Source organism: Felis catus, chromosome B3 (genome assembly GCF_018350175.1).
Source record: "Felis catus isolate Fca126 chromosome B3, F.catus_Fca126_mat1.0, whole genome shotgun sequence".
Classification (NCBI taxonomy): Eukaryota; Metazoa; Chordata; class Mammalia; order Carnivora; family Felidae; genus Felis; species Felis catus.
Window position 1 is genome coordinate 127,209,366 of NC_058373.1, and position 25,598 is coordinate 127,234,963.

General features: G+C 38.2%; 1 long non-coding RNA gene across 5 annotated transcripts in view; it reads left to right on the forward strand.

The window, feature by feature from the left end:
• LOC123386161 overlaps window positions 1-25,598 on the forward strand; it is a 1,074,166-nt gene that overhangs the window by 929,992 nt on the left and 118,576 nt on the right. For all 5 annotated transcript variants that reach the window (XR_006599871.1, XR_006599870.1, XR_006599869.1 and 2 more), the window contains one exon: window positions 6,302-6,431. This is a non-coding gene — a long non-coding RNA (uncharacterized LOC123386161). The remainder of the gene's footprint in view (window positions 1-6,301; window positions 6,432-25,598) is intronic.

A 25,598-nucleotide genomic window follows, 5' to 3' on the forward strand; every position in this document is an offset into this window, starting at 1 on the left:
AAGGAGACATGATGGCAAGTAAGATTGGTCAGGACACTTTCCCAAGGGGGTGTGTTCTAAAGGGCCAGACAGAGCATAAGCTGATTTTTGAACGCGGTATAACGTGGGGAAAAGGCAAGAAGGCTTTCCACACCATATGAGAATAAGACATTTCTATCTTTTTGGAAAAGGAAAAACCCACCAGGCAGGATTTGAACAGAGAGGCCTTAAGATAGCAAGGAAAGAGATCAGAATGTGTCAAATGCTGTGATTAAAGTGTATGAGCTTTATCTTGCTGGGAGCAAGGCAGGGGTAATTGCAGGAGGATTTATGCAAAACTCTTACAGGGAGATTCATCTGGCAGAGTGTGGTGGTTTGGAGGGAAATGTGGGAATAAGCCAGTGGCTCAGAACAAGCTCTTAGTTCCAAGGTGAAGTGATCAGGGCTGCAATGTGGGCTGTGGCTGGGACAGTGGGGTCACGCAGTGGCCATCAGGAATGCCCTCTGAGATGCATCGTAAGTTCTTACTCCTCACCCCTTCCACTAAACCGAATTGTTCCCTCCAGTTCTGTGAGTGCCAGGCCAGGAGAGATCTCAGACACAGTCTGCAGCAATTCTACAGATGAGCCCCACCCTATTTGCAGTTACTTTTTCCTGCACAGATTTCCACCAGATCTTCTGTGTTTGGAGAATGAAATAGAAGAGACCAGCAGAAGCAGCTTGTTCAACCTACAGTGCTTATAACGGAGATGGTGAACACTTTCACGTTCATTTCCTTTGGCAGTGGGAATTTTTCCTCCCGTTCCTCTGCTCCACCAGAGAGCAGATGAGTGTAGCTGCTACGAAGACATTAAACACAGGCCCTCCTTTCCTGACACCCTGCCCCAGAGAAATGGAATCCTCCTTCTGCGTGGCCTCAGCTTTCTCTGCTCTGCTCACATGAGTACTTAGAGGGAAAAAAACACCAGGGGGTGGAGGGGGAAAGTGGGGCTGATATTCTGAGCACCGTGGGGGAGAATACTGCTGAATAATTCACTGATAATGCAAGCAGGCTCCAACTGGCAAACAATTCCCTTTCATCCAAATGATTTATCTGAAAATTAAAAAGTCTAAATGAAATCAAAATAGCAGTATTAATTTACAGAACTCAGAGTGAGAATTAGAGGAAAGCATTTAATATGTATACCAGGAGAGCATTGTGGGAACGGAACTAAAATAGTACAATTTAAACTTTTTTTTTTTAATCTATGGGCAACTGCCATTTACATTCAATTCAATCTGGAAATTAGGTTGCAATGATATATAGAGGCTATTAAGGTGTAGATAGTAGGGCTATATTCTGGTTCCCAAGAGCCATTAATTGAATTGTTTCTATGATAATGGATAAATGTTGAATAGCTTTGCACAGAAAGACAAAAAATAGATTTCCTGTGATCCATTTTATACTCAACCCAAAGTATTGGGCAAAACCAACTAAAGGCATTTAGCATTTATTCAGTCTCTTTAAGTCCCCATCCTAAAGGTAACATTTCAGCCACTTTTCTAAATGATGATAAATACTTGAAGCCAAGATACCCAAAGGATGGAATTATTTTATCAAAGATTTTCCTCGTAGAATCACCACCTTAACATTCTGTCAAAGGTGAATGGCCAAGGCAGAATTGAATTACGTTACCTAGGCAAGAGAAGGAAAGGAGAAGATAATATGTGGAAGATTTGATGCTATCTCTAATAGGCTTTTCCTTTCCACCACAGTTGGGTTATCTGTTTTCCAGAAATCAGCCAGAGGGGTATGTGTGAGGGAGAGTGAAAGCTTGCACACATATGCTGAATGCATAATGTGCCCTAAAACCACTTAAGATTTTTTTTTTTTGGATAATTAGAATTTCTGTAAAGTCTAGTTGGCCTCCTGGTTTAGCATAGGGCTGAGAAAAATAAGTAAATATGTCTTATAAAAGGTAATGCAAATTTATATGATATGTGTGTAGCAATAAAATAAATTCAAATGACTGCAAGGTTTCATTTGAGCACCCCTATGAAAATTCAATAGCTTTCCTGAAACCTTTCCCATTCATTTCTGAATGTGAAATTGGCTCTAGAATTCTCATGCGAAGCAGGCTCCCAAGTGATATTCTTGGCACTTACACATTTAGCACCTAATGGAATCCAAAAGTGAGACAGCACATGAAAATGAGAAAGTATGCCAAAATAAGTTCAAATAATGGCCACATCAATGAAAATCACAAAAGCTGAGCATTTTGCTGAGATTAAGAGTTGGCTAAAGTACTTGTCTGTTTTATAGAAAAGATTATGATTTTTTTAACTAAAATAATTTTCCTTTCCCGTTTCCCTATCTCTTATCATCAGACTATACCAACAAATTAAGTTGCCCTGTTGGGGTTATCTGTAGACCTTTGGTGCCTTTGTTTATATGCACAGTAAGGTGTGAGTAGCATTGAAATACTGTGTTCTGTCTGCTTCCCCCAATTGTCTACATAACTCTGACCCTTTCTTCCTTTACTTCTTTGCTCAAATGTCACTTTTATAGTCTTTGAGCAACAGTCCCTCCTACGCATTGGCCAGAACACATAGAAGGGTCTGTTTTTCCACTAGCATTATCTAATATATATTTCTGTACTCAAAATTTTGTATTTATTCTCTGATTCCTCCCATTCCAACTATAATCTTTGTCAGAGATGGTATTTAGAATTGCTTCTTGCACATAGTAGGTACTAAATAAATACTTGTTAGGTGAACTAGTTTTTCTTAGAAAGAGCTGACCCCAGGGAGTTTTCATAATCTTTGTTCGTGATTGACAAAAATGTCAGTTCTGGCCGATAACGGTTCCGAGAATTAAATACCACAAATGAGTTAGGAGGGAGTAATTAAAAAGTTTAATTTTCTAATTTTCTGAGGCCTCCAATTTTGTGGAGAAAAAAGGACCAAATGTATAGTTCATTATAATTTAAATTTTGAGGGATCCCACAGACTTCTGTGGCATCAGTAGAAATCTGTTATCTTCACTTTGATGGGGACTATTTTTTTAATTTTATTTTTTTTAAATTTACATCCAAATTAGTTAGCATATAGTGCAACAATGATTTCAGGAGTAGATTCCTTAATGCCCTTTACACATTTAGCCCATCCCCCCTCCCACACCCCCTCCAGTAACCCTCTGTTTGTTCTCCATATTTGTGAGTCTCTTGTGTTTTGTCCCCCTCCCTGTTTTTATATTATTCTCGTTTACCTTCCCTTATGTTCATCTGTTTTGTCTCTTAAAGTGATGAGCACTATTTTATAGATATATTTCAAGGCCTGCATAAGAAACTGATAGAAATGAAGGAGTAGGTGGTATTTTTAATACTGTTTTTATTTTAATCTATGACATTGAAGGAGACAAGATTGGCAGAGCAGCAGTGTAGATGGTGTCCTCGTTCAGAGTTATAGACCATGATTTTGATACACTAGGGCAAAGCACTCTGGACTTGATAAAAGTGACTACACCATTTTAAAGTTGTTAATGGCCAAGGAATATGAGCAGGTATATGATAAGGCTTAGGCATATTTTCTCTTTCTCAAGACACACACACTCACACATACATAGGACTTAAATAAACCCATGGATGAGCAACTGGGATGGCAAAATATGAGTAAAAATTAAAACATAAGATGTGAATTAAAGGATTTTCAATTGTTCTTAAACATCTTCAAGATTGTTGAGATGCTAAGAGGAAGGTTAACTTCTATTGTTTCACTCATTCAATAAACATGTGTGTGTATTCTGCCCATTGCCAGCCCATGTGCATGATGTAGGTAAAACAAAATACACCATACAAACACAGCCTCTGCTGTCATGAAACCTACATTCTTGTGGGAAGCAGTAAGACCAAATGGATTAGAATAGAATTTTAATATAAAATTTCATATACAATTATGGGGAAGAATACTTTAGCTTAAATGAGGAATGTGATCTTCAGAAATGAAATACATTTCTTGTGAAGAATTGAGTTCTTCATCGCTAGAAATATCGCTAGAAATATTTGAATAGCAGCTCATGAGTGACTTTAGAGACATTCTGTGGAAAAGCTTACTATATCAGAGGGAGGATATATTTGACAACTCTTAAGCTACATTCCAACTCACAAATTTCTGCAATTCAGAATTCCGGGGGCTCACTACCTATGGTAGGAGTGTTCCGTTTATTAAGTATGTTAGGTAGTGGTGGGAGAAATTTACAATCATATTAGTTGCCTAAGTAGTCCCTAGAAACTCTGCCACCCAGTCTCTCTCCCATCATTACCACAGAATTTATAATATAATCTGCAAATTGGCAGGTCTGGTTTTGATTGGCTTTGTAGAAGGCAGTCTGCCTCTCTCCATCACAATTGTTCACATGATTGCATTTGCCCCGTCCCCACCTTGTGACTGCTCTTCCTAAAAAAAATCCAGCAAGAAAGTTTCCCACTGACTTCTTAGAAATATTAGAATTAAGTGGTTTGTGGCAGTCTTCCAGGGCTATGGCTTTGGAGTATTCTTTATAGTACAGAATTTTAATTGGAGCCTATTTGATACGATCTTAGATTTACATTGTGCATCTACATCCACTTTATTGAGGCCCCGGACAAATGACGCCAAGCTTTATTTGTGACAATTTCCAGAGGGATAGTCTGCACAATGCAATTTGATAACCCTTAATAGGTGATAAATGTGGCATTGAGTTGAGTTTACATAGCACACCTGGAATAGGGAAGCCACACAGCTGTTAACAGGTGTGAACACTTGTTTACTAGTGTCACTGGCGTCTGCTCATTTGAGTCAGCCTCCTAGGTTTACTACTGCTGTTAAATGAGTCAAACTTATCTTAATAGCAGTGTTGCCAGTGTCTGTGCTTCCCAGCATCATTTAATGTAGAAGAAATCAGCATGATTGAGAAGTGACTTGCCTCGCAGTTCATCTCAGTTTGACCTTCCCAGGATTGGGAACTTGGTTTCCCGGGCACATTATCTGTTTGCTCTGGGGTTTCTGCCAAAGAAGAGAGTCTGCCATCCTGGCAACACATTTACAATGATCAGACCTTGCCGGAGGGAAGTGTTCATGAATTGGAAAACTGCCTGAATTTATCCAAGAAGAAAGTTCAGAGAAGGGAAACAAAGGGGACTTTTTCCCCGGAGCATTTTAGAGCATGTTCTGCGTTAGATTCATCTGGCAGGGTTCAAAATCGATAGTCTCTCCTGGGTAAGTGTTTTCTTTATGACCGCTCTACCTGTACACCTTGGGGGATTAGGGTTTCGTGTTGGTTACAGGACTTAAACTTTAAGCTTTTAGAGAAAAAGTATGCTCAAAGCGCCTTTGATACCAATTCTTGTAGCTGTGTTATAAACGTTGCAGGTATTGAGACGATTTGACAGTGTTGGGGTTTTCTTTGACAACCAACACAGCCAGTACATGGTTCTCTTCTGTTGGTGAGGAAAGTGACCCAGTCGAATGTGAACTGCAGTTGGGAAAGGTTTCAACATACGAAGATGGAATGCTTAAAGCTAAACCAATTTGTCCTCAGTTGAGAGGAGGGTGCACAACAGGCTCAGATGGAATTGGGGTCGTGAAGTTGTAAGGCATGAAGGATGAGGAAATAGAGGACAACATCTGTAGTGAAGCATAATTAAGGAACAGAGAACAGTACAGAATGAGAACACATGGCTAAGAACAAGCCCTATCTGCTTGTGACAATCTTCTGTACGATACTTTCAATCATGTAGGTTTCACTAAAGCCAAAGAAATCTTTCCCCGCCAAGTAAAAACAATAAAAAATTTTATCCATATTATTAGAGATGATTGTTATGAATAATGAAATCAGGCAGTGATTTGGCAAAAAAACACAAAAAGATTGAATATATGAGGGAGGCCCTAAGAGGGAACCAGGTTTCTTAACCAAATGTAATTTTATTATCTTTGTGCCAGTTCTTTCTTAGCAATGTTTACTAATCCTTTATGCAGTGTTATTTTCCAGTGTTATTACAATCACCAAAGATGGTTAAGAAGATCAAATGTTAGAACTGATTTTTAAAAGAACAGGCATTTGCTTTTGTTCTCAAGCCAAATTTAGCATCCTTTCATGTTCTTTATAATTAGTATCTTGGCTCAGATTACAGCCACGCATCCCCTGAATGTGTCAGATGCTGGTGTCACTGTGAAAGAGATAGGCAGGCCTCAGCTTGAATGAACTATACTTGGGGATGGCAAGGTTCTTGTAGAGAAGTGACATCGTATGTTGACTCTTAACTGGAAAATTCCTTACCCAACTTATATCTCCTTTGTCTTTCAGTTAATGTTGGATTGTATAAACAAAGCTCACCTATTACATCGGCAGCAGAGCACCCTTTCTCCTTCTGGAAATGACTACAGTCTCAGCGAGTAGTTGAGCAGTTACCAGCACCCCTGCATGGCTTTTCCAGGTACTAATTAATCTGTTTTGGAAGGTAACAGCAGAAAGGTCCCAGGGGAGTAGGTTGGGAGTCTGTTGCGCTGAGCGAGTGAAAATCAGATTGGCTTGTAAAAATAGAGAACTTTTAAGCCATAGAACATCTGTAGATTGCACAATATGTATTTGTTGTTAATCTGCCAGTACACATCTTTCTGACTTTTCCACTGATATGTTTCTTCCTTACATAATATTAAAGGAAGGAAGAATAATGGTAGAATTTAAGCACATTTCTCTCGCTTAATCTCAAATTTAGGGTCCAGAAAAATATAGGGTACACGTAAATACATAAAAGTCTTTCATGTTAAAGAAAATAATATATATAGTTTTCCTCTGGTTTCATAAAAGAAAGGTCATTTGTATTAAAGTAAAATGCAGATTTAGGAAAGGTTTTTCTATTAAGAGACCTCAAAGGGACCATCACTGTGACATTTACCTCAGTTTCCTTTCTACCCTTAGCACCGTGCTTGCCTCTTACCTCTGTTTAATCACGAATCCAATTATCTTTATTGAATTCCTTTAAAATCATCTGAAAAAGGCCAGCATTTTAGCAAAATCTTCCTCTTGTTGTCACTTAATGAGATTTCCCCATCCTCCAAGCTTCCTATGTATTATACTTTTGCTTCCTGGAATAGACTGTTGATTGTTCTAGTCATAGTGACAAACATTGCGAGGAGAGCTTTCCAGTTTTGGGGTACATTTCTTCCCCCAGTTCTAGTTCAGCTTCCAGCTGAGAAATAAGACTCATCTACAGCATATTAAGAATAGAGAAAACAAATAAATCTCTTGAGCTGAGATGATTGGCTCCAAAAAAAAGGAAAATAATTTGAATGAAGAACCTTTGACCTTTCTGTCTAACTGCCCAAAAAAATTTAGGTAGAGGATCTGCTCCAGGAAGAGAGCTATCACCATAGATAACTATAGCATAATATGAACTAGATGTGATAGGTGGAGAGGAGATTAGCAAAGTCTGTGAAAATTTCTTTTTGTGTCCCATTGTTTTTGTATGGCCCAGCAAACATTTGTTTACCAAACATTTACTCTTTTTCATTTTCCTGTGAATTGTCTGCCTTCTCTTTTAAGTCCCAGACCTCTAACTCTTTCTCCTTAGCCCTGGAAGGCGTATGAACGTCAATTTCCTGATTGCCTGTGGGCCTCATTTTTCTTATGGAATCCCAGTACATACATATTTACCTTGTATTTTCTTCTGTTAATCTGTCTCATGTCATTTTAACTCCTACACCAGCCAGAAGAACCTTAAAGGGTAAAATAAACATTTTTCCTCCCCAACATCTGTTAGGGCATGAACAACTTTGAAAATATGTATTACTTTATCTACAGAACTCGTTATTATTTATTAAGTAGTTATTATATGTCAGACACAATTCTCATCATTTATTTGTATTATCCTAATTTTATTTACACAATAATCTTATGAGATCAATTATTACTTTAATTTTTATAGATCAAGAAAATTAACTACAAAAAGGTTAGGTAATATGATGGGTTATAAAGCTGTTAAGAGCATATGTTTTTAACCACTATGCTATAAGATTTAGAGATTTTCAGAATATTCAGGCTAGGAGATATTTCAGACATTATTTTTCCACATTACACGAATTTCTACAAATTGCACAAGGCTGAACCTGGCATGTTAATGACTTGCCTACGATTGTATAAACAGCTATACTCCTGGATCCTAGTCCAAAGCAACAGCTTTAGCAACATGATTTCACTAATTTACCTATTCACATGGTTCAGTGTTGTGATATTCCACAGTTTTGGTTATTCCATACTGAGACACACATATTTTCTCTTCTCCCAAAGTAAAGTTCCTAATGGTATTTTCTGTGCATATATTTAGAAAAGACAATTCTGTGACTAACAGTCTTTTTTTTTTTCCAATTTGAACAAACTGAAACTCATTATGTGAGTGAGTCACATTTTGCAAGGACTAACACTACTTGAAACTCTGACTCCTGTTTGTCTTGAAATCTTTATACAGAGGACTAAGACCTTATCTACAGCATGTATCAGATAGGCTCTTCTCTCCATTCCATGCCTATAAGTCCCCCCAACATTTGTATCTTTCTCTCCCAAATTTTTGTTGGTCTCAGATAGGGCTGACTTAGCAGTGGCTTATAATCAGATAGAGTAGTAAATGTTATTAACTGAAGAATACAAAGTTCCAGAATTTTTCCTCTTTGATTAAAAGAAAGAAAAAAACTCTTGAACAAAGATTCTCAAAAGGTTAATATTGGTAGTATTTTGTGGCATCTGTATACTTTTAAATTTTTTATTATTTTAGAGACAGAGACAGAGAGAGACAGTGTGTGTGAGTTGTGGAGAGGAGCAGAGGGGGTGAGAGACAGAGAGAGAGAGAGAAAGAGAGAGAGAGAGAGAGAGAGAGAGAGAGAGAGAGAGAGAGAGAGAATCTTAAGCAGGTTCCACATAGACACAGGGCTCAGTTCCATGAGGTCATGACCTGAGCCGAAATCAAGAGTCCAACACTCAACCTACTGAGCCATCCAGGTACCCCTGTATACTTTTTTATTCTGTTCTTCCAGATGTGTGATATCATGTATTGCCAGTTATGAGAATCATGTATCCTTGTTAATATAATATATACTCACTTGGAACCAATGAAATAGATCATATATGCATTTAATCACTAAATAGTCCATTTTTTCTTTCTCACAGGACACTATAGTAGTTAGGAAAGGTTGGATTTTTCCAGAGTAACAAATTACCCTCCAAATCTCATTATATTCTTACCACAAATCTAAAGCACATTTTGAAAATGGAGGGTGGCTTTGTTCCATGTTAGAACTCGGAAAGTTGGGCACTTGGAGGTTCTACCATCTTAGGTTACTGCCAACTTGTGGCTTCCAGGTTGGCTGCGGCAGGAGGAAAGAAAATGAGAAAAATACACACCTACCCTAAATTACCTCAGACTGAAAATAGCATCCAGCAGCTCTGCTCACATCCCACTGCTAAATGACTCACATGGCCCCGGCTAACAGCAAGAAGGACTGACGAGTAGAGGGAAACACGTGACCTATTTGGCACACTGTTGAGTTGTTTCCATTGGTGACTGAGTAATGGCTAAAAGCATGGGGTTTAGAGCCTGACAAATACAGTTACATTGATCTCAGGCTCTGCTATTTACTTACTTGGGTAAATCTTGTGATCCTTCTATTTCATCTTCTAAAAATGGAGATAACAATTTTCACAGAGTTTTTGTGATCTTTAATGGATTGACACACATACAAGTGTGTAGCACAAGACATCCGTTACATAATAAGAACTCAGTAATAATTCTGTAATTTTAAAAATCACGGAATCTACTCCCTAAACCAAGAGCACACTGTATACACTGTATGTTAGCCAACTTGACAATAAATTATACTTAAAAAAATGACAAAAATTAATTTGACAAATAATTAGCCTTACTCACTTGAGAGCTAAGGACTAGAGGAAGGCAACAAAGGAAATAAGTCACCCGCCTGCATGGAAATCTTGGTAAGTCAGAGAAGAAATAACATCCTTACAGATTTAAAACTTGTATCTGAAGGTTTTTTTTTTCCTCCAATAGCTTTTGGAGGTTTCCTATCAAAAGAATAAAAAGAAACGTTAACTTGCTTCAAAGGAAGAAAATAACAAAACAAAAAGTTCCTTAAGCATGTTTAAAAAGAGCCACAGGCTCTGAAACAAAGCTTTTCAATCTCAGAAAAAAATCATAAGTTAACAGAAGTGAAGATATGAAAGGGTCCCGCTTTCTATAACTGGACTCGGTTTATGTGGGGAGTGTGAGAGGTTGGTGGCATTTATTGGTATGCTTGAAAAAAAGATGAACTATTTCATTTGCAAAAGTGTCATATAAGTTTGTCTCACATGCTGATAAATTATACAGTTAGTAATAATAAAATTCAGTGCTGTCAGAAATCTGCTTGTAAGGATGGGGACTTTTTTGAATCTCATCATAATTCAAGGCTGGGCTATTGACCCTAAGCTAAATTCTCCCATCCTAAAAAGCAAACCAGAATGAAAACCTAATAATAATGTGTAAAAATAGAGGGAAAGGAGAATTGGCAGCTCTGAAACCATGATGTTTTCTAACACTATAGATTGAGTTACACAAACTTCATAATTAGCCTTTAGAAGAAAATCCAGGTCAAAATTTAGCCCAATTAACCTCTTGAGTGTCTCATTAATCAAAACCTGCTTAAGGTGATTTTTTTATTCTAAGCACAATGTGATGTGAGATACTCTGTGTTTATAAATCCCCAGTGTTCCTGTAACAGTGTCATAGCAGTGGGTGTTAGTTTCTGTCTTTGTTTTCTTTTTATTTGGTTGGCTTTGGCTTTGTGTATTTCTTTGCTCTATCTTTCAAGATGTTTATGAGGAGAGAATTACCTACCCATTACATGGTGTGTACCTTTCCGCTTACTAGTCCACTGCTTTAGGAAATATGAGATACATAGAAAAAGGGAAGTTAGTTTAAATTTAAAATGTGTAAGTCATGGTAGACAAGCAGCTCAGAGATCGTATCAATGCTATTACAGTCACTGACAGATTTGAAGAAAGAAAGAAAAAAAAAAGAATCAGATCAGGACAATTGAAATCTCTTGCCTCCATTCTGCCCTAACATATATTCAGTTAGATTGGACTGAAACAGTAATTGCAGAAGTTTCTCAATCTGTCCATCACTTTACTCAACAGTAGCCACAAGGATAAAAATGACTCATCTATAGGTCATGATAATTTTAAAAGAAAATGTGTTATGGTGCATTGTGGGTAAAATATGCAAATTATAAAGACAGCAGAGATAATTAAATTTTCTCAAATCAGAATAAAATGACCTTCTTTGATTGAACCCCTTTTCTGGGGGAGACAAACTCACCGCATTCATTGTTATAAGAGCATGCCTGGTAATAAAGTCAAGCTTGACAGATGAGGAGATTAGGAAGCCTGAGGATTTATAATAAGAAAAAAAAATGAACAAATAGATTGAGGCAAAGAAGATGCTACATTCATGATATATGCCACCTTTCCTCTATATTATTTCAGTTGTTTTGATTATTCACAGATACTGTTAATTAAATCTAGCAGATAATAGTGTAAAAGTAAGCAAAGTTAGGTCAGAACAAGTGATAATGCTTATTAACTAGAGGGAGACCTGTGATAATAAGTATACTTTTAATGAAAATAGGTGTGCTTTTTTTTTTTTTTTTTTTTTTTTTTTTTTTTTTTTTGCAATTTACATTTTCACTGTGACCTGACATCTACTAAAATGTTTGGGAATTCAGAAGGACTCAGTGAATATTTGTTGAATCAATGACTAAATAAAAGGATAAAATAAGTCATTATAGTATATTGATTCTATTTCCCATTCCAGACTCAATGTAAATGCCTATGCAATGTTAGTTACCAGCTGAACACCACCCAACTTATTTTTCTTTAAACTAGGTAGATTTGTGTGTGAATTATTGGGCTTGGATGGATTAAAGTGAAGATTTAAACTTGTATTTGATCTCCTTTGGGTACCAGATATTTTAAAACCAATCATCTGCCTATGCTGTCTACTGCACTGATTCTCTTTGTTTTAAGTTATAACTGGAGGTGGTGTGTTTGCACACACGTGAGTGTGCAGGTGCGCGTGTGCACTCACATGCATGCATGAATGCCTGGTTTCCCTGACAAGACTACTTTTTACTTGGCAAAGCTTTTTTACTGCTGGGCAAGCCTACCTGCGCCATAATCAGGAGATTAATTTGGCTTTTAATGTCAGCAATATGACTGTGAAATGAGCTTTGGGTCATAAATCAGTGTTCATATTCAGAATCACCAATTAGAAGATCTATGACTTTGAGACAGTAATTTTAATTCTTTGGGTCATGTTTTTCTTGTCAAAAATAAGGAAGTAATCTCGACTCTCAGTACTGTCCACAGCTATTCTGAGATACAAAGAAAGTTTAGGCTCTACCGGGCTATAAGATGTGTGAAAACTTCTCTACGTTAGCCACCAAGATTTCGTTCAGCTTATTTGAAGAACAGTTCTACTGGATCTAAGAAAACATCTCATCCTATTTATACCCGGTGCTTTGCACATGAAGTTAAAGGGGACGAGGCTGTGTGGTGGCTCTGTACAAAGCAGGGGATCTTCCTCTGTCACCCCATTTGGTGATAGCCACAACCTCCCAAACCTGTCTCTCCTTTTAGCCACCTCTTTCCAAAGGTGTACAGTGTAGGAAACCTTCCTGATTCAAAATGACAACAATAAATCCAGGAGAAATAAAAAGAACTCAGAATCTGATTATGCAAATTAAATGTCAAGATAAATCCAGAGAGGGGCTGGGAAGGTTCTACTTAACATGGACATTTTGGTGTCTTTTTTGCACATGATTTCCTTTCCTATAGGTATGATAACGTGGATGTCATGGTTCTGGTAGTTCACTTCCATTTGTACTGTGCTCTCCCATATCTACCACTTCATTTCAGCCCTGAATAGCTCACTTTTCTTAGCCCACATCCAGCTCTTTAGCCAGGAATAACCACCGACCTTCATAGAATTCCATTTAGCTGGGAACACTGTGACATGATGCACAGACATCCTCAGAACTCACCTTTTCCTAGTGTTTTTCTGACATACTGACCTACTAAGCTCCCCCTACCTGTGTCCTTCCTTCTGTCCATTGCTAAATCTTTAGTATGTTCTTAGTCTCCGTTTTTTAAAGGGCATGCCTTTTTTTAATGCTAATTTCCTTTTCCTTCTCAAGTTTCAACATACTATACTTAGTTACCATTTCTGACTGAAACTGCATTTCATCTTTAGTTTGCTGTCTTTTTAATTCACTCCATTACGCTCACTTTGCCCCCAATCATATATATCCTATTTTCAAGTCCCTCTCCACTGATCTGTGCTACAAATTCCCAACTGTTTCTAGCCTGAGTCCGACCTGAATTAAGTCAGTTCTGCCTGATTGATTTTGAGCTTGAATATATTCTTGTTGATGAAGTTGATGACATTTAATTATAAATAGAAGAGGTCACCTAATGAGCAAATTAGCAAAAAGGAACTAATTTCTTTCTAAGATGTTAACACAAAACTAGTCCTGAATAATTATTATAAATATATTTTGATGAGTATAAATTGGACATTTTTACTGTTGATATTGATAATTTAAAAAGTATATAATTCCTAAGCGCCTAGGTGGCTCAGTCAGTTAAGCATGTGACTTCGGCTCAGGTCATGATCTCACAGTTAGTGGGTTCGAGCCCCGTGTCGGGCTCTGTGCTGACAGCTCATAGCCTGGAGCCTGCTTCAGATTCTGTGTCTCCCTCTCTCTCTGCCCCTCCCCCCCCCCCACTTGCATTCTGTCTCTCTCTCTCTCTCTCTCTCTCAAAAATAAACATAAAAATTAAATAAAATAAATAAGAAGTATATAATTCCTTGAAGACAAGGTCTAGGCATTATTATCTTTATATCCTCAATAGTATAAATTAGTTAGGTTATCAGACAGTTCTTATATTCTGTCTTCAACATACCTTGCATAGTTGTATCTATCTTCTTAGCTTAGTTGGGTCATGTTGACTTCACAAAGTTACCAGTCTTGATTTAACAATGGATCCTACCTAATAAATTGCATTATTGAGCTCTTATGCCAAGCGTTTTGTTAAGAGATTTTAGAAAATTGGCTAGTTGCTTGCCATTGTCCTGCTCCTTTTTACTTCTACATTTCCCACCTAACCTTGTTATGTGACTACATTATAACAGTTAGAATGTTGTTGGAAATGATATATGCACTTCTAAACCCTGCCCTCAAAGGTACAATTTCCATATATTCTCTCTCTCTCCTCTTTTTTATCAGTGAGTGAGATGCAGAAAATAGGGGGTGGACCTTGAAGACCTGAGGGATGACAGCGTCACTAGATGGAAGGACCTTGGGTCCCTGAATAAGTGTTTAGAGCAGATCCACTCCATTCCCCAACCTGCATTGAACTATAAAGTGAATGAAAAATAAACCTGTATTGTGTTAAGCCACTGAGAGGTCTGGGTGATTTGTAAGAGCAGTTGGCCTACTCTAAACATAGCACTTGAAAACATTAAATCACTTAACTGTCATAGCAAGGCTTTGAGGCAGGATTAGATTTAGGGAAAGCTGAGGAATTCCTGGAGGGATTTGAGAATGCTAATGGTAAACAGAAGCAAATGAAGCATTCACCTTGTAGAGAGACTAATACCTACGGTGGTCCTTGAACAACACAAGTGGGGCAGGGGAGCTGGGGCGCTGCCTCCCCGTGCAGTTAAACATCCAAGTATAACTTGACTTCTCAAAAACTTAACTACTAATAGCTGTTGACTGGAAACCTTATTGATAATTTAAACAGCTGATTAATACATATTCTGTATGTTATATGTATTACATACTGTTTTCATACAATAAAGTAAGCTAGAGAAAAGCAAATCATAAGGAAGAGAAAATACATTTAAAGTTCTTTACTGTATTTATCAACACCAAAAATGTATATATTTTTTGAAAAACAGCCACATACAAGTGGGCCCGTGCAATTCAAACTCATGTTGTTCAAGGGTCACCTGTGCTTCCAAGGTAAAGTATGCCACTTAGGGCATAGCGTCTTATTCACAGAAGGTACAACAAAATGGAGTTGAAAGTACATAAAGTAGCCCAGTAGCGGGGAAAAGGTACTAAGTTTGGTGTCAGGCAGACCTCTGTTGGAACAGCAACTCTGACTTCTTTGTCCAAAGCTACTTAATCTCTGTCAGACTCATGTCCCTCATTTGTAAAAACATAGCAGTTTTGACCCATAAAGATTGTTGTATTTTTACATGTGTTACATACACATGTTACACACACATGCACAACAATGCCTGTAACAGAGAATCACACAACAAATGGTCGTGTGATAGATACTATGATAGTTTAGGGTGAGAATACTGGCTGGATACTCATGGTGAACTGAAGATCAGGCCAGGCATTCTTTTTGACAGAGTCCCTGTTCTGGGTTCATTTGTGCCTCTGAACCCATATTAATATGTTGAAGTCCTAATGCCCAGTACCACTGTGACCTTCTTTGGAGATAGGGTCTTCCCCTCCCCCCCCCCCCCCCCCCCCCCCCCCCCCCGCCGAAGTTTGTTTGTTTGTTTGTTTGTTTATGTAGAGGGAGAGAGAGAGAGCAGGAGGGTTGAGAGAGACAGAAAGAGAATCCCCAACAGGCTCCAACTGTCAATGAGGAACCTGATGAGGGGCTCGAACTCACAGAATTGTGAGTCATGACCTGAGCTGAAACCAGGAGTCGAATGCTGAGCCGGCTGAGCCACCCAGGCACCCCAGAGATACGGTCTTTACAGATGTAGTCAAATCAAATTGAGATCATTACAATAGGCCCTAATCCAGTATGACTAGTGTTCTTATAAAATGGAAAATTTGGTGATAGGCACACATCCAGGGAAAACACCATGTGAACGTGGAGACGGCATCAGCAAGCCAAGGAAAGAGGCTGCAACCAATCCTTCTTTCACAGCTCTCAGAAGGAATCAACAATGATAACACCTTGAATGTGTATTTTTAGGCTCCAGCACTGCAAGACAATGAATTTCTGTCATGTATACCACTTAGTTTGTGATATTTTATTACAGCAGCCTTACCAAATACACACACACACACACACACACACACACACACACACACACTATTTTAAAGACTGAGAAATAGAAGTATCATATACAAAATAAAATATCTCAAGGCAGTTGGGAAACAGTAGTTGCTAACAGAATAACATACCTTCTGTCTTTACCAGGCCCAGTGAAAGACTAAGCTCTCTGAAGGACATCAGAGACAGACAGTGGACCTAGTGTGACACATTCTCTGATTTCCTGAGGGCAAAAGGCTACATATAAAGATTGGTCTCACTAACCTCCTGTGTCAAGTGTCCCTCTGAGAGTAATAAAGAGTAATATTACCATGGCAGGGGTCCCTATTCCTTTGTGCACTTAAAATGGTAGAATACTTGATATCCTAGAGAGGTCAGTAAATCATTGCAAATCACAGACATTATGGGAAAATTAAGTGTATATTTCACCTGAGGAGAATATCAGTTCCTTGAAGATTTTGCTTTATAGAACCAGGGACAAAGCTTTGAAGAGAAAGTGCTTAACAAGTTTGCAAAGTTAAAAATAAATTTTAGGAGGTTGTTGTTGGAGGTGTTTTATATTTTGTTTTTTTTATTCTTAAAATTGTTGCGTATGGCGTTAACGCTGGGAAAATCATTGGTAGACTCACTTGTGTTTATTATTGATGAAAGCAGTGGCTTTCCCTCATTGGTTATTGCATAACCCTAGCAACTAGGAAAAGACCATACATAATATAAAGTGAAGTAACAAAAACTAACTTAGGAAGCCAGACTAGCCATGATCAATTATTCCCTTTATAGACATAGCATCCTTCACATTAATATAAATGATGTTATTTGTTGGATTGCTTTTTTTTTTCTCAAATACCCCTGAAAAGGGGTGCCTGGCTGGCTCCGTTGGTTAAGTGTCCAACTCTTGATTTCGGCTCGGGTCATGATCTCATGCTTCATGAGTTCAAGCCCTGAGTCAGGCTGTGCTTCACGCTGACAATGTGGAGCCTGCTTGGGATCCTCTTTCTTCCTCTCTATTGGCCCTTTGCCCGCTCACATGAATGTGCACACACTCTCCCTCTCTCAAAATAAATAAATAAGAAGCTTTGAAAAAATTTTTTTAAATAGCTCTGAAAAAAGACTGTTTTGCAGATTATATTTATTCAACAAACGTAATCTTATTTTTGAGTGTATGTTACTAAATATGATGTATTAAGCAGCTGTGGAGACCCCAGAGGAGTAAATAATATGAATTATTCTCCAAAGTGTTGATCTGACTCTTCAACTTTCAAAATTGTCTTATATTTTTGAGGTGTAGTTTCCAGTGTGTATTAGGATTCTCCAGAGAAGTAGAACCAATAAGATGTGTGTGTCTACATATAGAGAGAAAGAGAGTATAAGGAGCTGGTGCACATGATTATGGAGATTGGCAAGTCTGCATCTACAATGTGGGCTGGCAGGCTCAAGACCCCAGAGGGCCAGTAGTACAGATGAGGTCTGAAGTCAGTTTGCTGGAAAACTCCCTCTTGCACAGAGAGGCAGATCTTTTTGTTTTGTTATGGTCTTGAGCTGATTGGATGAGGACTACTTACATTATGAAGGCAATCTTCTTACTCAAAGTTCACTGATTTAAATGTTAATCTAATCCAAAAAAAAAAAAAAAAAAAAAACCACTTCAGGTTGATGCATGAAAGTAGCTTTCACAAAATGCCGTAGGATCTTGTACTTTAAGCAGTCAGGGCCAGCCTAATCCTAAACTTCTCTGTTCTTTTCCCACCTCTAGCAGTCTTTGCCTTACCATTGGGACCTTAATATCCCTCTCAATATGCCAGAATGTAGGGTAGGAGCAGCTTATGCCCATTTGAAAAAACCCGATCCTTTCTACTAACCCGGCCTGGAGGAGATACCCTAGTTCCCATACTGTACCCCATACTATTTCTCTTTCTGTTAGTACAAGTTGCTTTTTATTGTGACTGGGTGGAGTCCAGTTCTAACTTCTATCCTGGTTGCCAGGTCCCATGTTTTGAAACTTGCTGAATGCCTCAGTCTCCTCTTGAGGATTGAGGTTTGGGGAGGTGTTTCTCCATAGAATCAATGCCATAGTTTTCAACTTAGCTCAGTGACAGTGTCCCATCAGTGCAATTCTGGGCATGCCATATGAGAACTTTCTGTTTGTTTTATTATTTTTTGTTTTTGAAATTTTTATTTATTTTTGAGGGAGCAAGAGACACAGTGTGAGTAGGGGAGAGGCAGAGAGAAAGGGAGACACAGGATCCGAAGCAGGCTCCAGGCTCTGAGTGGTCAGCACAGAGTCCAACGTGGGGCTCAAACTCACCAACCATGCATGACCTGAGCTGAAGTCAGACATTTAACCAACTGAGCCACCCAGGCGCTCCTTTGTTTGTTTTCTAAATGTCATCAGTGCTTTTCCCTACTTGTTGGGAGGAAACAAAAAGTTATAATCTTTGGTAAGCCATTATAAAATGTTTACCTAAATTTCCTCAGTGGGCTCCTGCAACTCCTCTAGACCTAAGAATCATACACAGGACTCAATGGATAGGTCCAGGGCCAATCAGACCATCTGTCCGGGCCTGCTCATCTTGCTTCCCCTGCCAAAATCATGTATTTCCATAGTCTTCCCTTCTTTATCCAGCCTACCACCACATCCCACCAATTTAATTCCCATTATCTTTGTATTCTAAGCCATTCTTATGTCATTTAGCCTCCCTATCCCCTTGTATTACTTAACCTGACATGCCAGTGTTTTCTGTATGCACTTGATTATACATTCTCTGGGAGAAGTATTCTTGCTACCACTATATGAGATTCCAGCTCTTTCTAGGTAGATCTGAACGTGACCTCTTAATGCTTTTCAGAGCTATCAGAATTGTATTTATCTCACCATTAAAGATGAGAGCACTGAAAATAATCATCAAACTAGTTTGTGAACTCTCAGAAATATACTAAAAAATAAAAGTACCAACCCCATGTTGTTCCTTATTGACTTGGGCTTAAGAATGTTGTAATTTCACATATTAGTTCATTGAATCTCTCTAAGCAAGCTTAAACATATACAGACTCCTAAAAAAATAAAAGCTTCTACTGTTAATTAGTTAATGTTCAAAACAAATAAATTGATGGAAAGTAACCCGAGCTTAACAGGTAATAACTTGGAGTAAGATACAGCAAAAAGAAGGCCCTGTCATTGATTTTAAATGGGTGGTTGGGAGACATGAGGTTTACTCCAAAAGATAGAGCTACTTTATCTTATGCCTCCTAATTTTACCCATCATAAATTGAGAACCATGCAAATTGCATGACTATTTATAGAAGAATCTCCTTTGATAGGGATCTAAATAGTGTGACTAACATTGCATCATCGTCCATGATATCCTTTGAAGGGAGAGTGCTCAGCTGTGAGAATTTCCTGTCTTGGGACTAAGGGTGGAGATAAAGAGATAGAAACTATAGAGATCACTACATGCTTCTTTTCTCCTTTCTTTATGGAGCTTGCTGTTATGAGGGCTCAATTTAATTAGGCCATGTAAGTGGAATAAGGGGAATGTGAAGTCACTGTGTTCCCAGTATATTTTAGAAAATTTGTTTGACATACAGAAAAGTGCCTGGGTCATAAATGTATAGCTCAACACATTTCCAAAAACTGAACCCATCTGTGAAAACTACATCAAGAAATAGAAAAGTTCAAGTAGTCCTAAAGTTCTCTTTCTGATCCCTTCCAATTATTATCTGCCCTCAAAATAACGGATATCCTGCCTTCTGACAAAATAGATTTATTTTGCACATTTTCATACTTTATGCTACATTATCTAAATTTATTGTATTTTAAATTAATACTTTACAGATCTTTTGTGCCTGTATACATTTGTTCAACCATTAAGTTTACAAGGCCCATTCATACTGTTGCATGTGTTTTTAGATTGCTCATTCCCATTGCTGTATGATATTTCTCGGTGTGAGTGTATCATCATTTATTGATCCGTTCTGTTGATGGGTATTTGGGTAGTTTCCAGCTTGGAGTTACTACAAATAATAATGTTGCTATAAACATTTTAGTCCATTATTTGGGGGTGGGGTCATATGTAAGCATTTCTAAAGGCAGAATGAATTTCCCCAGATTTTAATTCTTCTAGATAATTCAAAGGAATTTCAAAACATGAAAAATAAAAATAATATCTATTTTGGCTACATATCTCGCCTATACCATGCCTCATTCTTCTACCCATTAGAGCAAATATCCTAAGTAGTTACACTCTTTCATTTTTTTTCCTGAATCCTCTTCCAGCTAAAACCAAATGTCAGATTGCCGCATTGGGCTCACTGAGATCCCTCACTAAGAATTTCAAGGATGCAAACAATCTAGTAGCACAGGTGAATGGCACTCTCTTGCCCAGGTCAAAAGAACGGATTGGTAATTGAAATGGACAGGTTTTCACACAGCAGGGAAGATTTAGGTAATGAAATCTCCCCATTCTATACTCAGATAGGTATATAGTTTATGAGATACTTTCCAGGAACCTAGGCCTCATAAATCTATAAATCAATGATATGCTGCTAACATAATTTCATGAATAAGAGCTCTCCTCCAATACCATTAGCTTATTTGCTGGGAGGTTCTAACTAGTGTTACAAGGAGAACAAGCTGGAGTCACCTGTGTTCATTCTTTCCTGAAAATACCACCCAGGTGAAGGTTCACAAACAGACCACAAGCTGGCTGCTTCAACCCTCTTTCCATGCTACAAGGAGGCGTTTATCCAGTCTACTTGTCAAGACCATCAGTGATCAGTTCTATGTCCTCTTCTTACCTGATCTGTCGGCAGCACTTGGCGTAGCTGATTACTTATTCTTCCTAATGCGTTTTCCTTGCTTGGCTTCCCCGGCTACCTTTCTCTTTCCCTGTCTCTCTTCTTTTTTCCAACCTCACTGGCCACTCCTTGTTTCTCTTCTTTTATGGTTTCTTTTATGGTTTTCTTCTTATCTTCCTTTAAAATGGGGGTGCAACATAGAGCATTAGTCCTTGAAACCTCTCCTACCCCCTTTTCATTTCACAGAGTCTCATTACTCTAAGTCCCATCTAATCCTGAAGATGCCCTAATTTATATCTTCCCCCGGTCCTTCCCCACCCTGCTTTTTGTTCCCCCAGCTTTGCTGAGGTATAATTTACAAATAATATTGTATGTGTTTATATAACATAGGGGTGCCTGTGTGGCTCAGTTGGTTAAGCATCCGACTTCAACTCAAATCATGATCTTACAGTCGGTGAGTTCGAGCCCCGTGTCAGGCTCTGTGTTGACAGCTCAGAGCCTGGAGCCTGCTTTGGATTCTGTGTCTCCCTTTCTCTCTGTCACTCCCCTGCTCATGCTCTGTCTCTGTCTGTCTCTCAAAAATAAATAAAGATTAAAAATTTAAAAAAAATAAAGTATATAACATAATGATTGGACGTACATACACGCAGTGAAATTATTTGATCCTTTCATCATCAGGTCCTCTCGATTCCATTGCCAACCTTTATAAAAAATCAGACTACTTGTCTCATCTCCACTTCCAAAAATACATTTATTTTAAAAGTAATGAAACTTATGCATTATGGCCCCTCCGTTGTATAGGGCCTTTCTATCCTTCTGGGGATTCAGGACAAAGGAATCTAGCCATGTGCTAGAGGTACAAAGTGCAGTTAGCACTATAATACATGCCAGAGGTGGACTGGAGGCTGGGAGTAGGGGACAGCATGTTGGCAGCACTCCTTTCTCTAACCACCAAGTCCAGAGCAACACTTGCTTATGGTTGACCTTGACTAGTATCTGGGCCCCACCATTCATTCACTCCAAGGGGAAGGATATGAAGGTATCATGGTTGTTTTATCTGTGGGATAACCATTATAACCAAGGCTTATCCGTCCCCCTCATCCCCTGGGATTGGCCCAGTGGTAGCAATGGTGAGTAGGAGTGAGGAACCCCAGGAGGTAAAGATTAGGCCAAGCTGGACCAGTGTTTGAGGCAGTGGTTTCTCCATGGGTCAAAGGAGGGAAATGAATGGACTAGAGCTTTGAAGGGCTTCCATCCTGGGCGAGAATTGCAGAGGAAATTATGAAACTAAGGGTTATTTTTGTACACTGTCAAAAATAAAAGACAAATTTTGTGTCAGCTGGCTACACAAAAGAACATGTTTTTATTTTTTTCAGTGAGAGATTTATCTTTCTATTCTGTCTACTTTAAAAGTATTATATAAGGAGGTGATCAAAAAATGCTTATAGAATATAGGGAAAAAGTAACATAGAAGTTTGTCATGCAGCTAATAATAATAATAATAATAATAATTTGTACATTCTAAGACTTTTATGATGCCTGTGTTATTTATCAGCTTTTTAACACTTGTAGTATCTTTACTTTTTTCTAAATAAATATTTACTTCTGTACCTGACTTTATAGCAAGAATTTTGTGTATTTTTAGAGAGCTCCACAAAACCCTTATGTATTCCTGTGCATTGCTTCCACCTTATTCCAGGTGTCCATCAATCTGTAAACTGGATTAACTCAGGAACCTCCAAGCCTCCCTGATTGCCCTGCCCCCTTTTTCCAGTTAATTCACAAAAGAGCAGTTGGAGTGATCATTTCAAACTGTAATCCAGGCCATGCCCCTCTTCTGCTTAAACCTGCCTGTCTTTTCCTGCCTCACTTAGGGTCAAGGCCAAAGTCCTTACACTGGCCTAGCTCATAGCCCACTTAACTCTCTGACCTTATCTGCCCTCCCTCTCGCTCACTCAGCTCCAGTCAGGTTGCTCTCTTAGCTTCTCTGGGGATGTGATAGGCAGGTTCCTGCCTCGAGAATTTCTTCCATGAGTCCCTCTTCCTGGAGGATGCTTCCTAAGATAGGCAGACAGCCTTTTTCCTGACCACCTTAGACTGCTTGTAAACAGCAGTGAGAACTCCCTGATCATCCTGTTGAAAAACTGCCTCCTCACTTCTGACAGGGACTTCTCTTTCTCTGCTTCATTTTTCCATACATTAGCATCTTCTAAAATACTATAACATCAGCTTGAGTATTCATTCATTTCATTTCTCCTTCATTGCTCCATAAAGGCAGGGATTTTTATCTGGTGTATTCACTCACTATTCTTTCTTCCAATATCTACACAATGCCTGGCACATAGTTGGCCCTCAATAAATGTTTTATGCATTCACAAATGAATAAATGATTGAATGAATAGTTTATGCTTCCTGAATTCTTGCAGCTCTAAGTTTAGGGTCAGAAATATCAGTCCTCAATATTGTTTTGGTCCTAAGTATAATAAAAAGTTGTTGAAGGTTTGTGACTGGTTAAGTAACATCATGAGATCATGTTTATCGAGGATGGTTATTGAAACATTTATGGAAGATGGCATGTTTGGGGTAAGACTACAGATAAGAAGACTAATTGTTTAGGAGTAATGTGATAATGATCTGCACTAAGATAGTAGAAATAAATATTACAGTGTTTGGCACATGAATCTTGAAACTTTCATGAATGATTTTCTAAGGTTTTTTTTTATTCTTATTTTTTTGTGGCTTTCATCCAAATATTTGACCTTGTGTTGGCAAACCTTAAATTAAAATTGAATAACCAAAGGGTACCCAATGATACCAAAAGGATTCAAATATAGAATTGGTGGGGTAACATGCCTTCATGAAATATTCTTCCAGAAATAAAAAGTTTAATACATACAGATCCATTAGTTACCAACATGTTAACCTTTGAGGAATACCTGTGGGGAATCACCTGAGCATTCATCATAAAAGCACATCCATCCAGTCCATCTGTCTATGAAATGGCAGAGCATCTTCTTATGGGGGATGGGGAAGAATGGCAGTGGGAACAGGAGGTGTTTATCTTTGATTCCCTATGTTTGTGGGTATCTCCTCCCCATAAACTGAAGATAGCAAATTGCTCTTCGCAGATCAAAACACACAGGAGAGGCTGGAGAAAAGGAAAAAAAAGAAAAAGAAAAAGAAAACAGATGGAAAAGGAGGAGGAGGTGGTAGAAAGAAATGGAGGGGAAGCAAGCTGACACCTGTTTTCCAGCACAATGATCATTAAAGTTATCACATGTGATGCCAGAAGCTTTATTTTAAATACCCTGTCTGCTACCTTCTGAGTTAAGTAAATAGTTTTGAATATGCATCTCATTCAAATTAGTTTCCATCACAGTCAGTGGCTGTAGTTAAAGTGACTCGAATAGTTTTTAGTCCTACCAGAAAAACAACAAAGAAATATAGGGAATGCTATCCGGTCTTGTTCATTCGAGAACATTTCCTTGTTTCTGGATATAAAGTAGATATATTTAGTACTTTAGTCAGTGCTCCCTAAGAGAGCCACCCGTTAGTATTCTAATAATCATAGAATTATGATTCTACATATGATTCTACAACAACAACAACAATAATTACAGAAGGAAGTGAAGAAAACATTAGGGTAGGCAATAATTTAAAAGATTAGTACTAGTCCCAACAGATTTTTCTGACCAAAAGTCTAGGGATTAGTCGTCAAGTGGAAATTTCTGGATATGTAAGCCATACTTGTATCAACTTAGTTTCTTATAAATATAAAGTTGACTGTGTTGTGCTGATTCAGCTATCTGTGGAAATATGTCTCAGTTCTAATAATTAAAAGGTTCATCTGTGATACAGCAAGGTTTTTTTGAAATTAGTCTTTATTGATTAGTAAATATTCACACGCTTCACTGTTATTACAACTATTATACGAATGTAATAATTGTTGCTGAGCACAGCAGTTGGATTCTATTTTCTCTTGATATTTATATGCTTGTTGCAATGAGCATAAGTTAAGTTCTTCCTGTGTGAACACTTGTGTTTCTAAACTAAATATAATCAGTAACTATAGAATTTATTACAGGCTTTTAGTGTAACTGCTTATTTTTAGGATATCGACAAATATACATTTAATTTAAAGTGTATATACTCAGATGAAAATGAACAACACTGTAAGAATATATTACCATGATGTTAAGAGCCAGAATCTGCTCCGTTGCTGTTTCTTGTTAACTTATACAAATTTACTTAATTGACTTGACACCAGTGTCCTCACATACAGAGTGGGAATAATGTTTTGCTAATTACATAATTCGTTGTTACCCGACGACCCCCTTCCCACGAAAGAAAATAATTATGAAATCTGGATATAATACCAGAAACAGCTACACCGGACAGTGAGCAGCAGCAGACAGACTCGTGGGGAGTACATGCATTGAGAAGGGGAATTGTATAAACAGAATCCTCAATCCTGTGGTCTTAGCCTGGGGCCAAGGATAATTTTTAGGGTATTGGCAGAATGTGTGCTGCCGGTGGTGGAACAGGGGCAGTATTTTGACCTGGGAAATCAGAAACATGAAGCCAGGCAAGTTAGGGCTGCTGAAGAGAGCAGGGAATAACGGGAAGGGACAGAGCCAGACAGATGATCACAGATTGTATCACGGACCCCTGA